Source organism: Lynx canadensis, chromosome F2 (genome assembly GCF_007474595.2).
Source record: "Lynx canadensis isolate LIC74 chromosome F2, mLynCan4.pri.v2, whole genome shotgun sequence".
NCBI lineage: Eukaryota > Metazoa > Chordata > Mammalia > Carnivora > Felidae > Lynx > Lynx canadensis.
In genome coordinates this window covers 30,961,964-30,970,868 of record NC_044320.2, presented here as the reverse complement: position 1 = coordinate 30,970,868, position 8,905 = coordinate 30,961,964, and the positions used below count along the sequence as shown (strand labels likewise).

General features: G+C 40.2%; 1 pseudogene; it reads right to left on the bottom strand.

The window, feature by feature from the left end:
• Nucleotides 1–4,329: 4,329 nt before the first annotated feature.
• LOC115506274 lies at nucleotides 4,330–5,151 on the bottom strand (annotated as a pseudogene).
• Nucleotides 5,152–8,905: the final 3,754 nt, after the last annotated feature.

The following is an 8,905-nucleotide window of genomic DNA, read 5'->3' as shown; positions in this document are numbered from 1 at the left end:
AAGTGAATAAATTTCACTTAAACAATAGAAAAAATATTGCCTACAATCAAGATATATTCAAGGGATAAATCTGATCCAGGCAGAATTGGATCTTCAAGACCTTCAATAACGACTTCAGGAGACTGTTTCTCCGTTTCTTTCTTTCTCTGCTTGGGTTCCTCTCTCAGGCAAGGTTTTTACCTTAACACGGAAAGATGGCCATTAGCATCTCCCCTACCAACATCTGCTTTTCAGTAACTGTAATGAAAATACCTCAAGATAACTCGCTGTTCTGGATTGTCATGAAGTCATTTTGGAACCAATCACTTTGACTCCGATCTGCTGTGCCTGAGTGACTTTCCTACCTCTAGAGCCAGGGGGTGGGTCAGTCTCGGAGAGAGAGAATGAAGACGAAGGCTTTCACAAAGGAAAATTAATGTGCCCTTAGCAGAATAAGAATGTGATGGTAAGGTAAACACAGAGGTAAGCAGGTAAACACAGAAGACCTCTGTCAGATATTTGACTGATGTCACTAAAATGTATTTCATCTCTATTCTTTATGTTTTGGCATCTATCTCCGCTGGTATCTGGGGTGAAGTCAAGTTCCCATCTGTTGCTGCAGGTGCAGGGCCGTGCATACTGCATCCTTTTAGCTCCTAAGAGAAGTTGACCTTCTCTGGGACACTTCTGTACCTTTCTGAGGACCAGAAAAACTTTCTGATTCTCTCTGATCCCACAAAAACTTGGAGAAGGCACAGCCAGGCCTTCTGCCTAGACACTGTAGTGCTGTCTACACTTCAGCTACAACCGCCCCTGGTGTCAGGGTCACAAGAAGGTTTCATGCCTCCGTAGGCTCCCTCAGAGCCTGGGAATATATGATCTGTCCTGTGATCTTACTAAACCTCTGCTGAAACTGGGACAATATGGAGAAGATGGCATGAAGTGCTCGGCACAGAACTACCCAACCTGTGTTCTTACTGCTCTTTTGCATGCTTTGCTTTTCCTGCCTCAGTCATGATTTCTCAAAGCAAATTTAGGGTAAAAAACAAACAAACAAACACAACAACGACAACCCGACTCTCATATGCATTCTTTTCAATTCTATCGGTTATATACACCAGTTTGAATTTCATTAATAAAAAGTCAGGGTTTGGGAACTCAAAAATCCTTTATCACACCCTATACCCTTTGCTTAGCATTTTTTTAAAAGTTTATTCCTTTATTTTGAGAGAGAGAGAGAGAGAGAGAGAGAGAGAGAAAGAGAGCACGAGTCAGGGAGGGGCAGAGAGAGAGGGAGACACAGAATCCCAAGCAGGCTCCACACATCAGTGCAGAGCCGGATGTGGGGCTCCAACCCATGAACTGTGAGATCACGACCTGAGCCGAAATCAACAGTTGGATGCTTAACTGACTGAGCCACCCAGGCGCCCTAACATTTTTACAAGTTTCCTTTTGTTCTTTGAGAATTGACTTCTCTTTTCCCTGTTGAGTGTGACTTCCCTTTCCCAAGGCAGTGAGCCCAATCCATACATGTGGATGTCTGAATGCTCTTCTATTGATAAAACCACCGTGTGCTCCAAATCCATTGTCAGTCTTCCTGGGAGAGAGATGGATGTACATGGACCGGGTTAGTGTTTCTGAACCCCGTTTTCCAGGTGACTACTTACCTTGTTTATATCTTTCCTAAGAATTTCCAAGATCTCTTCCAATAAACAATATAAAATTCAGGTTTTGAATGTAAGCTACAAAAATGTACTGTGGCTATTTTAAGCAAAAGGGTTTACTTGGATCACATCTGGAGCTCACAGATGGAACAGCATACAGCAAGAATTTAGGTAGCTTGTCAATCCTACAGTGGGAAAGAATAACTTCTGGCGATGACTCATATCTTCGCATCATTTACTCAGGTCCAGGGAGAGAGTATCTCATTGGCCTGGCTTAGATCACATTACACCCACTGCATGCACAGGGCCGTGGAGAGGGTTTATCGCTTCCCTGTGACTCTTTAATAGAAAGCAGAAGCTACTTCCCACCAAAATTATACACAATGGCAAAAGGACAACTCCTAGAATGGAAATCAAGATGCGATGAAGAATGAGAACTAGGGTGCCTGGGTGGCTAAGTTGGTTAAGCGTCCAACTCTTGATCTTGGCTCAGGTCATGATCTCACAGTTCATGGGATCAAGCCCCACATGGGGCTCTGCATGAGCCTGCTTGGGATTCTCTCTCGGTCTCTCTCTCTCTCTTTCTTTCTCTCTGCCCCTCTCTGGCTTGCAAGCACACATGCTCTCTCTCTTTCTGTCTCTCAAAATAAGTACACAAACTTAAAAAAAACAAACAAACAAGAATGAGAAGAACTCCTAGTCAGGTACAATAACTAGGCTGTCTGCCACAACTCTATGATTCTATATTTTATATATGCTATTACCTAGGGCTAGAGATATCATTAAGGTACTATTAGAGAATACTACTATAGCCTGTTTCTAAAGATCAAAAACAGAAGAACAATCTTTATCCAAATCCTTCCATCCAGAAAGAATTTCTTAGACAATTTACTTTATTCCTCTTCCTATGCAAAGCTTTAGTTGTGCTATATTATTTGCATAGGGGAAGAGAACACAGCATTGATATTCAGCTCCTTTGCCGAACTGGACAATTCCTTTCTACTAACAAATAGAAAATAAATGAACATAAGAAACCTAGTTTAGAGAGAAGTCAAGGGATATAGAAAGAGGAGGGTAAGAGAAGGAGAAAGAGAGTGTGGGGTGTGAGAAGGAAAGGAAAAGAATTCCATTGACAACAATGCTTCAGCAGCAGCTTTAACAGGAAGACAACACATGAATCATTATCATTAACTGAAGGAATCTCTTTTGTTTTTCCTCATCCTTCTTCATGCCTCCCTCCTTCCCTGATTTGCCTCTCTCTACCTCTCTTCAATTTTATTTTGAGACCAGTACCCACTCTCTGGTATCTGCTATTGGCAAAAGACTCATGAGGTAACTTCTGTAATCTTAACTATACTCTCATGGAAACGATTACCACAAGATGACGATTTAACAATTCAACTAAAAATAAAAATACCACATAGGGATTTCTGGGACTTTTTTTTCTCTTTCCCCTAAAACTTCTGGAATCACCTTTAATTTGTTCATTGGAGTCAATTTGTAAGTATTTCCCATACACAGCTGACTTACAGCTTTGGCTTTTTGTCATGGTAGTGTGGAAAAATATAGTTTAGTGTAAATTTAAACTACAGTTCTATGTAAACTTGCCCACAAATGCATTTCCACTAAATCTGGACAGCCTATACCCAATGGTGAGAAACATGTAGAACTCTGTTTCCCTAGCTTTAATGATTTTTTAAACAGAAGATTCCTTTAGATCGTAATTGGATGTAGACCAACAAATTCATTCACCCAGCTCAGTGAATATCAGATACTTATGGCATTGGATTGGCTACATGTTTTTGATAGGATAAGTTGTATGGCTTCTTGTGATTCAAGTTGTATGACTTTTAATAAAAATAAAAGTAATCACTATTATCATTTATAATTATTGAATACTATCTTCTAGCAACTTCACTCAGTACTTTAAATGTGGTGTTTCATTTAATTCTTATGACTACCTTATGAGATTATACATTATGATATGTACTGAGATGTGTATTATCATTGTTATTTTATAGGTCTCATAAACAGCTTATAAGTGGTGGGCCAAGCCTACCAATCAAAGCATGTTTATTCAAGATCCCATTAGGCATTGCATACTCTTGAAAGTGATGAACTGGAATGTTAATTTGGGTAAGGGATGCTTTATCAAATTTAGCTTTGTAACCAGAATGTAAACTCATGAGACTGATGATAGCACTCCAGTATATAATGAGTTATTTTGTTGGAGGAAAGACTTTTGCTAAGTTCACCAAGACACTCTTAGTGTATGATTGTTTTACTTTCTTCACAGTGCTTTTCCAGTTTGAATGTAAGTTGAAGTGAGCAACGATTTAGCCTATATTTTTATAGCTATTTTCAGAGCATCTTAAAGACTGACCCATGAGAAGTGTTCAGTTACATATTATATCTCAGCCATAAGAATAAGCACTGCATCAGATATCCAGATGAAATGAAAATCAGGCCACGGTCCCCTGGGTACTATAATCTGATTTCCAAGTTCTTTCCTTGATATATTTATTTGTATATTTGTGGACATTGTATCTATGTGTGTGTTTGTGTACTAATGGAGGATTAATGAACTTCTTCTTTTTTTTTTTTTTTTTATCTTGGTATATCATACTGGTATTGTTGCTGTTCCTTCACAGTTAGGTGGTTTTCCATCTTCCCTCCCTCCTCCCATTCTAGCTACACAGTGCATCCTTGAACCATTACCTTACAGCAGCACTACACTTATTCCCCATCCCTAACACCATTCATTCACAGGGTCAAAGTTCTGGTCCACAAACCCTTCCCTCTAGGAAGTTCAATGCCTGTGAAAGAACTTGCAATAAACCAGACCCACTAGGATGGTCAGGTCCAGTAAGATGACGATGGAAAGTAGCAGCTTGTTGGTTGTCACTTTTCTGGACATTGAACGGAGAATCTTTCGACTTTTGCTCAAGTTTTCACTTGTGTTTACAAGCCTACTCTTAGTACGTTCCAATGGATCACATTGCTCACCCAGCTCTTCTATGATTTCTGAGCCAATCTGGTCAGTCTCTGTGGCAATCCGATAAGAACACTCAGTACTCTGGGTGGCCTGGTTCAGGCTGTCAGTGCCTTGCAGAAGCAATGCCCTTTGAGACTGTAGCTGATTCATATGCTCATTCTCTACAGCATATGTACCATATTTCATGTCTCCTCAGCCCCCAGGTGTGGCTATCAAAGGTGTGCTTCTCACTTCCTGATGGAGTTTAGCAAGGTCTTTCCGGTAGGTTCCAAGCTTAGACATCATAGGGTTACAGAAAGACAGAGGTGCATAATGTCGTTCCTCTTCCATCTCTGCCAACATTTCATTTGCTTCCTGTTGCTTTTCATCAAAATCTCTGATCAGCTTTTTCTTTTCTTCTGCCCCTGCTGTCCCCAGGCGCTGCTCTGGCACCCCTTGCAGGTCTTCATGGAGGCAGCAGAAGATCTGGTGAAGTTTCTCGAAATGCTCCGAGAAAGCAGCAGAGGTGGCCATGGTGCAGGCCACACTCAAGCATCGCCAACCGAGATTTTGGGCACTGGGCCCGCTCCTATCCCGGCGGTCAGCCACGCAGTCTTGCAGGTATCATCGCTGGAGATGAGGTGCTTCCGGGCCACAGCAGGGTCCTCTGAACTTCTATATCTGTGGAGAATACTCAGAGTATTTCCTCCAGCCTTAGTAGCATGAGTCTGAAAATGTGTCACAGACAAATATTTGAAGCCTGAATTGCCTTTGAATATTATTTAAAAGGACAACATGTTAAGGTAATTAAAAATATGAACCCTTAGTCTAACAGTCTGGGTTAAAATCTCTGTAAATTCTAATTTTATAATTACTTATTATATTATGATTCTCATATGAGCATTAGAAAATTCTTTCCTTGGATTACAATGCTAATATGCTTTGTATCTTTTTCTGTCTTATTGTACTGGCTAGATCCTCCAGCTACTGTTGCATAGAAGCAGTAATAGCTAGAATCTTTGTCCTGTTCTTGATTTTAAAGGGAGTGTTTTAAAATAAATTATAATTGTTACTGTATATTTTTTGTTAGATTTTCATTACTAGTTGTGCCGGTTAGCAATTCCTTTTTTCTCAGCTCCAAGCGTACACTTTTTTGCCTGCTCTGTGAAAATGGAGATGGGTCCTTTAAATATTTTTCCTTTGACAATGGTCATGAGTTAAACCTTAACAGTACAGGGCTTTAGAGAGAGATAAGGCAGGAGGTTATCCTTCCTGGCCCTCTTTTCTATCTCCTTGAGCAGCTGTTGTGAAATCTCTTTTCATTCTCTCTGCTTTTGCCTTAGATCTCCACCATCTTTAATTTGGGTTCTAACAAAGGATTCTGTCTGCCCTTACCCAAATTGTTTCTTCCCTTAGCCATATAGCTATTCAAGTTAACATCCTAAACTTTTTAAAAAATATATTTATTTATTTTTGAGAGACAGAGCAAGACAGAGCACAAGTGGGGGATGGGCAAAGAGAGGTTGGGGGGTGGGGAGGGAGGGAAACAGAATCCAAAGCAGGCTCCAGGCTCTGAGCTGTCAGCACAGAGCCCAACGCAGACTGCAAGATCATGACTTGAGCCGACGTCCAATGCTTAACTGACTGAGCCACCCAGGAGCCCCTCAAGTTAACATTCTAAAACAATATCTTCAGACAGTCTACTGTTCTCTAACATGATGATATTCTTGAAAATTTGCCAGAGTCAAATATGTGCAAGCCACCAATGGAATTATGTATTATAAGGAAAATCTCTCCCTAGAGGACTAAAAATTCATCCCAAATTCCTAATTACAGTTCACCTTCTAGAAAGGGTTGCTATAATTTTATAACTAACATATCATGCATGTCCTTTCACTTTGTTTTTTTCCTTCCTAATTATGAATGTAGTCAATAAGCTTAAGTTTAGCCTAATGAGTCCCATCTTTATCTCACGTTTATTAAGTTGATGAGATCTTTGCTCGTTGTCTCTAATCTCAGAACTTTTTGGGGGTAATATTTGCATGTAAAGTAAGAAGTGAAAGGCAATAAAACTAAAATTTTGTTTAAATTTCTGTGCTAAGATGCTGACATGAATTCAGTGAGCAAGCACTACCATCAAAAGGTAACATACCAGATGGGGTACAAACATACATTCAGAACATGAAAAAGCAACTTTAGGGTTTTCGAACATACTGTCTGAAAGTGAGTGTTGTTTAAAAATATTAAAATGGTCAAGGGCTCTATTTACAAAAACTCTTGGTGTTTCTTCCTTCCCTTAAAAAGACATCTAAACTTTTAAGCATGCTATTCCATATCACCTAAAATCCCACCTTATTTTCAAGCTAGATCACTCACTGTTTCCCCTCTTCTGTTACTCTGTGCGCCCTCACCATTCTCGCGTGTGCTTGGTGTTCATGCTATTTCTATAGTCATGTCTTGCTGCCAGTCTGGCTGTACCGTCTCATCTTCTCTTTCAAAGTCACACTAATTTTTCCAAACCTCTTGGACACACTAACTCTGACGTGAATCCTCTCCCTTCTCCCTTAAGCATCCCCAGAACAAATAATTTCTCCTCTATGTTCCCACAATAGTCTGATTTTTTTAAAACTATCACCTTCTGATTGGCAATAACTATACCAGCAGGGTATAGTGTAAGTCACATCTCCTTTTCATATTTCAGTTAAATAAAATTAAACAGTTTGAGTCATCCTTTAACCTCTTCCAACAATTTCCTCTTGTTCCCAGGGTCTATATTCTAGAACAATTTTGAGAATACTAAAAGTACTACTCACAATGGGCACTCTGCATATATTAATGTATTTGGTTATGACAATATCTATAGGTAGATATTAGTATAATACTTATTTAACACAAAAGGAAACTGAGGTACAGAATGGTCACACAGCTGGCCTTTCATGGCCTGGGTGCATCACTTTGAGCCTTATGGAGAGCAAAGCCATAGGCAAAAGGTGATGAAACTGGTTTTGTGAGTGATTCTGAAAACCAGGGCAGCACAGGCAGCTTTTGGGCACAGGTAACATGGTGAGACACTGCTGAGTGGATCTCATCCTGGCTTCAGTCCAGTGAGGATTCAGGGAAAGGCAGTGGCTCGTCTATCTTGGAGCATCCTGTTTGGGTAGCACTAGAAGCCAGCACTCTCAGCACGTGTGTAGACCTTGTCCTGGTGTATAGAGCAGCACTGATGGGAAAGGCTTCAGGCTCAGAGGATACTGATGAAGGAAAGCCCTGGGGTGTTAAGTATTTGGGGGCGATCTCTCTGGGGACATGAAGAAGTAACTGGGTGAGACTTCGATAAACTGCACGTCCTTCCTTATGAGGGGCTGGGCCAGAGCCGCTGAAATCTGTATTGTTATGATTTTTTTAAGTTTATTTATTTATTTTAAGAGAGACAGAGAGAGAGAGAGTAGGGGAGGGGCAGAGAGAGAGAAGGACACAGAGAATCCCAAGCAGGCTCTGCACTGTCAGTGCAGACCCCGACAGAGGGCCAAACGCACAAAACCATGAGATCATGACCCAGACGCTCAATCAACTGAGCCACCCAGGCACTTCTGTATTGTTATGATTAATGAGACTCCAAAGTGCTTATGGTTTTGTGAAACCCAGAACCACCTTGGATATACAAGTGATCTTATCTAGCATCCACAATTAACTTTCAAAATATGCATTATTATCATTTCTATCTTAGATGTTTAAGAAACTGGAATTCAGAGATTCTTGTAAGTTGCAGAGCTGGGGTTCAAACTATTTCAGACTCTAAAGTTCAAGTTGTCCCTACTGTACATCATAACTGTCTTCCTGTTGACGATGAAAAAAGAAAATAATGTTGTGTCTTCTGTTTGACATATACATACAAAGCATTCCTTTTTCAGTGCTTGGCGTTTCTCATGAGCTAGAAGTTAGAATTCATTGATATTTTTATAAAATGAAATCCCCAGTGACGAGTTTTGTCCTCATCCAAGGTAGATAAACCTCAGTATGCTGCTACAATGTGATGATTCTCAATGTGGTTTTCTTTAGAAAATGTGAGTTCAGATGTAGCCATCACTTTTAATGTATGAAGAAATGCTTATGTATACCACAGTCATTCACTATCAGCTCATATGGCATCCAGATAAAAGCAAGACCTTCCCTTGCCCACAGTACACAGTTCAGCCTCACACAAGTATGTTTTTAATGTGTATGACACAATGTGTTTCCCAAGTCATTTTCTTCCTCATAAATCTGTACATTATCCTACTTAAGCAAT